This window comes from Bombus impatiens, unplaced genomic scaffold (assembly GCF_000188095.3).
Source record: "Bombus impatiens unplaced genomic scaffold, BIMP_2.2 scf_0849, whole genome shotgun sequence".
NCBI lineage: Eukaryota > Metazoa > Arthropoda > Insecta > Hymenoptera > Apidae > Bombus > Bombus impatiens.
This window is the reverse complement of record NT_177268.1, coordinates 31,339-38,725: the sequence shown is the minus strand read 5'-3', so window position 1 is coordinate 38,725 and position 7,387 is coordinate 31,339. Positions and strand designations below refer to the sequence as shown.

The window sequence follows — 7,387 nt, the reverse complement described above, 5'->3', positions numbered from 1 at the left end:
GGGAACTTATTTATTATTACATTATTTATGTCCTAACGATGTTGATACTCCGAGGCAAAACAACATGATTCGAATTGTCCTCTAGCTCATGTGCCGCTACATCACCCCCCTACCAGTAATAACGTTTTTTTTTTGTCATATTTATAGTAGGTTCACACAGTCTTTCTTTCTTCGTTGCTATTTTTTAAAAATTACATGGGTATCCGACAATTTTCGACGTTTAACCGAAACCTGCTTAAAGCCGATCAGGAAATCTGACCCTTCTGCCCGAACGCGTGACGTATTTATTTGTCGTATTTCTATTATTTTCGCTTTCTTGACTTTCGCTTTGCCACCATTATGTCCAGTATTTTTCAAATGCCATTGATATTGGAAGAAAGAATCCAACGGATCTCTGTTGCCAGGATTCGCTGGATTTCTTATTTGGTAAGGTGGTACCAGATTTTTCACGCTGAGAGATTTGTAGCCTCCCTTCACCTTCTTGAATAGGGGTTGTTGCACCGCTCCAATATCGGCTCAAGATTGACAAATCCATTTCTAGCTGCCACGCGATCGGCGACATGTATTTCCGCAGGTTGCCTCATCCGCACGAGAAACGTGCTCATGAATACTTCGGCACTGCTGCCGGCGCATAGGAGCGCGATCCCCGCGAGTAGCATCGAGTGCAGTGTCCGCTAATGTGAGATTTATCACGTTCACTGCCACGACACCCGTATTCGTGTGTCAGGAAAGCTTCCGGTAGGGCCGCCCTAACCCTTATTTGGGTGGCGCTTATTTGACTACTTACGAAGGATCGTCATAGGTACTTGAAAAGATATTCCAGAGGATATAATAAAACTATTGAATTGTTATAAAAATAATACTAAAATGGTTTATTAACAAAATTAGTTAGAATGTAAAACTTTAAAGCATTTTATATATAGCTGAGGTTGGTCGGGACAATTTGGACAATAAGTTGTTGTTTTCCCTAAATTCTTTTGTGTCTTTGTTCGGCCCATTCGACGTCTTCTATTTGCATAACATAATTTGCATGCGCGTCTAATGTTTCTTCGGGAATCATTTTTCCGAACGGCTGATTCCGTCGAAGACAAGGATTTTTTGTATTTTCAGACAACGCTAATAATCTTGCAGCTAATAATTCTCAAAACATTCTAATATTTATATCTGTAGCAGCTCTCGATAATAAACTAAGACGGGACGACGGTAGAGCAGTGGTTAGCGCTGTAGATTACGAAGGTTCAAGACCAGGTTCAAATCCCAGCACTCGTAGTCCGATTTTTTCTCCAAAATTTCTATCTGAGAAAAAGGCAACACGGATGAAGACAGAATCCCTATACACCAGCAGCAGCATCTCATAGCGACCTATACGCCAACAGCAGTACCTCATAGCAACCTATACACCAGCAGTACCTATCACGACCGTCCACCCCATATCCTTCCTTATTGCAATTTTACAAACTGTCAAAGGGTTTACAACAGAATTTCCCAGAAGGAGTTGAATGCCAAGTTTTCTGTACCATTTGATTCCTTTTCTAATCGTAGTAGCGTAAGAAACCATTTGGTCGGTATAGTCTATACCACACTTTCCTTCATTATATTCAACAACAGCTAGTGGTTTTAATGTTGCGAACAAACGAAGCGAAAGATGATTCTTGAGACCACCAGTTGAGCGACTCGCAGTACTAAAATATCGATGGGAGTACCTAGCAGAGAACGTCTGGTACTGCGACACGCGTGGCCTGAAGGAGATTTCATTGAAAACACGCGTAGCAGTCAATGTGTTATCAACGTTATGCCCCATGCCTGTCACGATGCTACTCGCGATGATCGTGCTCCTACAAGCCGGCAGCAGTATAGAAGTGTTCACAAACACGTTTGCGTGCCACAATCGCGTGGCAGTTAAGAATGGATTCGTCAATCTTGGACTGGTATTGAACAATTAGACGGAATGTCACTTCGTGCATAAAGCCCTACCTTACGCAAGGAACAAAAGATCCGTGCGTCACATGAAAAGGTTCAAAGTTGGTATACAGACCGGTACAACAATCCGGGTTCAAGAGGATGAAGAGAGGCTACAAACCTATCAGCGTGGATAATCTGGAGCCACTTTACCAAATGAGAAGTCCAGGGAATCCTGGCAGCAGAGATCCGTCTGATCCTTTCTTCCAATATCAATGGTACTTGAAAAACACTGGACAAAATGGTGGCAAAGCGACAATAAAAAAAGCGAAAATAATAGAAATACGACAAATAAATACGTCACGCGTTCGGGTAGAAGGGTAAGATTTCTTGATCGGTTTCAAGCAGGTTTCGGTTAAGCGTTTTGAAAATTGTCGGATACGGGAAATACCCACGTAATTTTTAGAAAATAACGACAAAGAAAGAAAAACTGTGTAAGCCTACTATAAATATAACAAAAAAAAAAAAAAAACGTTATCACTGGTAGGTGGTTGATCTAGCGGTACATGACCTAGAGGACAATTCGAATTATGTTGTTGTTTTGCCTCGGAGCATCACCCTCGTTAGGACATAAGTAATGTAATAATAATAAATAAATTCCGGGCAAAGCACTGCCGCGGCTGCATGCAGCCGTCAAACAAAGTCGAATTTAAATGTTCCGATACTCCCCCGACCAGTATAAATGAACGAACACGATCCTAAGGCGACCAGTTTTTCAGTTTCAGTCTCGAGCTATTTTATTAACGATCAATACACAGCCTTCAGCAAATCAGTTAGTACCGAGCATCTTAGCGAACATTCCCTTATTTATTAATTACTTTTAAATACATTTGACGGTTTCAATATCGAGTAATCACGTCAGGGTCACCACTTGTAGGGGATGGTTGATCGTGTGGTTTAAATAACGAGATTACTCGATATTGTAACCGTCAAATGTATTTAAAAACAATTAATGAATACGAGAATAATTAATAAATAAGAGAATATTCGCTAAGACGCTCGGTACTAACGGATTCGCTAAAAACTGTGTATAGATCACTAATAAGATCGCTCGAGTCTGAGACTGATAAACTGATCGCCATAGGATCGTGTTCGTTCATTTATACTGGTCGGGGAAGTACCGGAAGATTTAAATTCGACTTTGTTTACCGGTTGAACGTAGCGATGACATTTTTTTGGTCGGAGTTTATTTATTATTACATTATGTATGTCCTAACGATGTTGATACTCCGAGGCAAAACAACAACATGATTCGAATTGTCCTCTAGCTCATGTGCCGCTACATACTGTACGTCGCGATCCTCGTCCCGTTGGCCGTGAAAAGTTTATGGAGGGTTAGTCGTGGATAGGTATCGCGAAATAATGAGGGCGAAATATTGCTGTCGCAGTCCGTCAAGTATATTTGAAATAAATAAATATGCGTACAGTGAGTCGTTGATACAATATAAAACTCGGAATAAATACTCGTTATTGTTCGTCGCGTAGATACTCGGAGATGCTCGTTAATACTCGTTGATACTCGATATGAACTGTTCGATACTGTGTCGCACGCGATCGTGTCTGTTTATTTATACTGGTCGGGGGAGAGTCGGAAAATTCAAATTCGTCTTCATTCGACGGTTGTGTAGAGAATGAGGTAGTTCAAATATCGATATAATATTCTAAGTGTCGTGAGCACTTTATTTGTAGTGCCTTGATACAAAGCACGAGTCCTGGTCTAATACTAATCGTGATAAATACGCGCGTGTGTCGAGAAACTTCGTATACACTTTGATGCGTTGATATCTTCGATTGCTAAACTCTCTCGCTTGATAAACTCTCTCGCTCGTCAATTCGCCCGTTTATTTATATCGGTCGGGGGACAGTCGGAAAATTTGAACTCGTCTACAGTTGCATGTAGCGGCGACACTGTTTTGCCCGGAGTTTATTTGTTCTTATATTACTTGTAATCTAACGGTCTTGATACTCCGAGGCAAAACAACATGATTTGAAATGTCCTCTGATCCATGTCCCGCTACAAGTTCATAGCCGTCTTTGTTCGCGGGCACGCGTAGTTTATTGCACTGGTATACGCATTTGTCGGTACCCGTGTCCACGATAAAGGAGATCTTTGACTTTCTGTCGATGCGACGGGATCCCAGGTCGTCGTCGTATGCCGTGTTTACGGACAGCTGGTCCTGTTCCCCCCCTTTTTTTTTAATTTTAGCGAGGAGGGGAAAATGCTTTTACGCATACCAAAAGACCCGCGTCTCCGGGTTATGTAGGACTCGGCAGATAACATCGCCATACCCACTAAAACCCCCTCCTCATCCTTCCTCTGCTACGGTACCCGAGGCACCAACCCGGTACAGTCATTCGACATTACTTCAGGTTGGCCTCTACACCACGTACCCAATCCTTTATTTTCTCCCCTCTACTCTGGTCCTTCTTCTCCTCCTTCCTTTCCTTCTTCTCCTGACCTCCACCTCCCTTTCTTTAGAAAGCCGGCATTTCATCGCCTTTGTACAAAAGTCATGAAACCTGTTCCACAACCACTCCTCTGCGGCCATCTTCTCAACGACCCAGTTCTCTAATTTAAAATCTTCACCGATCTCCGTTCTCTCCTCTGTCCATCTGGGGCACCAAAAGATCACATGCCCGGCGTCATCCATCACCGCATCACAATTCTGATTTCTTCCACCAGCTCTTCCCTGCTCGTGACGGGGTCGATGTTCCTTATTTGTAGAGTCGCCCTGTTCACCAGAGCGGTCAACTCCATACTATCACTCAAGGCGGCTCTCAATTTAGCCGCCGCCTTGTTGACCACCACCATTCCACAGCAGCGGTCCCAAGACCGACAACCACCATCCTGTCGAATTCAATCAGGATATGGCCCGCTCTCATCCTACAGACCCCCGTGGCTCCCTCCAATGAACTCCTCACCGCCATTATCCTCTTATACACATGAAGCCATTCACAACCTTCCTCCACCTTAATTAGTATGGCTTCCTTCCTCCTCCTGTTTCTTGGTACGCTCCTCTCTTCGGTACCAACCAACCGGTTGCTTCCCGGGCGCACCATCGGGGTAGCTTGCTCTAAGGGAGCTCTCCTCTCCCTCCTACTTTTTTCTACCCTCATCCGTCCCTCGGAGTCCTCGCTGTAGTCACCCCTTATCACTCTATTCTCCCTCCCACACGCCTCAGCGTATGTGCCCTCTCCTCTTCGGAGCCTCTTATACTCCTCAACCCTCATACTTCCAGCCGGCGATATTACCTTTCTTTTTGAATGTCCGCCCTTGGCTATCGTCACTTCCCTCTCCATCTCTGCCCTGTCTGCCCCCTTTTCAACCTCGGCAGGCTCTCTCCTTCTCCTTCTTCTCTTTCCTTGTGTTTCCCACACTGCTCCAAGGTAGACAGGATACCTTTCATTATGTTGCCTATCTCCCTTATCCCTTCATCCTTCTCTTTGTCCAACTTTAACCTCTTCAACACCATGTTGAACATTTTAGCCACCCCTGCCATGGCTTGTGTGAGCCCTTTCAAATCAGCTCTGGAGATCAGAAAGTCCTCGTCGTTAACATCGCTAATCTGCGTATCGTCTCTCGCACTATCGTCGGCTTCGCTAGCCATAGCCGATCTCGCGGATTTCGCGCTGACGTTCCTCTCAACCACCCTCCTGGCCAGCATTTTAGCGTAGGCCAGCCCTTTCCCTGCTACCGGCGAACTGCGGTTGCTCCTTCTAGCCCCAAAGGAACCTTCCGATTCCTTAATCACTCCAACCACCGTCCTTTCACTAATCATAGGGCTCCTCTGAAGCCTCTTACTCGGTTTAAAGGGGCGGAAATCCTCATTTCCCCCCCCCCCTATTTTTCCTCGGAATAACCGAGATTATCACATTCTTATTCGGTTTCACGTCAGACACCATCCTCGGCTTCTCTCCTCTCGCTGTCGCCTTCTTTAGCTTTCCCTTCTCCTTTCCCGTTTCCTTTTCCCCAGTAGCTATTACCGCACAAGGGGGTGCCTGGGGTTCCACTTCCCCCCGCCGTTCTTCCAGTAACATGATGACCGTCGGGTCGTGCCTGATAAGTCACTCGTGTTCCCGACGGGGCCTGGGGGCTCCGAAACCCCCTGCGCCGTACGTTTATTTACCTTAGACCGCCTATCCATATTGTATATAGTAAACAAGTCCATAAACATCGCCAAGTCATCAACATCCTGCCCATATATCGTCCAAAAGTATCCAAGCATTGTTCATAAACTCGCCAGGTCGTCAACAAATAAGCCAAACAATGATAATATTTACAGTAATTGTGCTATCTGCGTTTCCCCTGTCAAACGCCTGCATACTGCTAAAGACCCGATGATGCGCGCCCAAACGCCCACAATATAGGTAAATAACAACAATATATAATAAATACCATAAATCAATAAATGAATAATAAATAATAAAATAAATATATAAATAAATAAATAAATAATTTAAATAATAAATAATTTAAATAATAAATAATACATATATAAAACGAATAAAACAATTACTAGTTAATCAATACAATGTTATAAATAAATAAATAAACTAAACTAAAAGAATAAATAAAATAATAAAATATTAAAATATTATAGCAGTGCATACATCCAACCGCTACATACTCCAACCTACTAATCACCACGTAACTCCTGCAGCCCCCTCATTACGCGGCACCCCATTACTTATTTATTCATTCCAAGGAACTTAGTTCGGCTCGTGTCACAATAAATAAATGGCCAAATAAGTATAAGTATAAAAATCCTGGTCGGCCCGACTTTATTTCTTAAAAATAGGAACTTACATCGAGTCGACTGTACATGCTCACATTATTGTTTATTTATTTGCAGTTATCCAATATCGCGTATGTATATAAGCGACTAATTACCGTGACGCGTGGATCTGCCATTATAGTCGATGGGGTCTTGTCTAGATGTTTATTTGACTGCATCCGAAGGTCGCTAATACCGGATAAATTCAAATTAACGATTACTAATTTCGTTTCTCGCACACTTCCTATTATATCCTCACTTACTTATTCTTGTTCAGTGAGGATATTAGTACCAATTACGCACAAACTTGTTGCTCACCCACTCAACCATCATACATGCCAACTCTATTTCCATTTCCACACACTCACTCTCTCCCGCATCACCCAACACTATCTCACTCCCATGCATTCTCCTGTCACCTCAGTCCACTCATACCCCTCATTTCATTTCACGACTTCCTTACAATTATTATTACCCTTCCCGCCTCATTGACCCATTGCACCCTACAAGAATCACACCGAACTCAAACGCTCCTACATCTCTCCATCGCGTCCCGAACCCAAATTATCTGGTACTGTTTCCCTGGACCCAGTTGCAAGCGGACAGACATTTCCGTGCGCGGTCCCGGAAAGTCTGGTGGTAATATACGGAAT

At 43.5% G+C, this 7,387-nt stretch overlaps 1 long non-coding RNA gene across 1 annotated transcript; it reads right to left on the bottom strand.

The window, feature by feature from the left end:
- Positions 1-970: 970 nt before the first annotated feature.
- LOC117152222 lies at positions 971-1,544 on the bottom strand. The gene is made up of 2 exons (XR_004462536.1): positions 1,456-1,544; positions 971-1,072 (listed from the first exon to the last, which is right to left on the bottom strand). It is a non-coding gene; the product is annotated as an uncharacterized LOC117152222 (long non-coding RNA).
- Between the last annotated feature and the right edge of the window lie 5,843 nt (positions 1,545-7,387).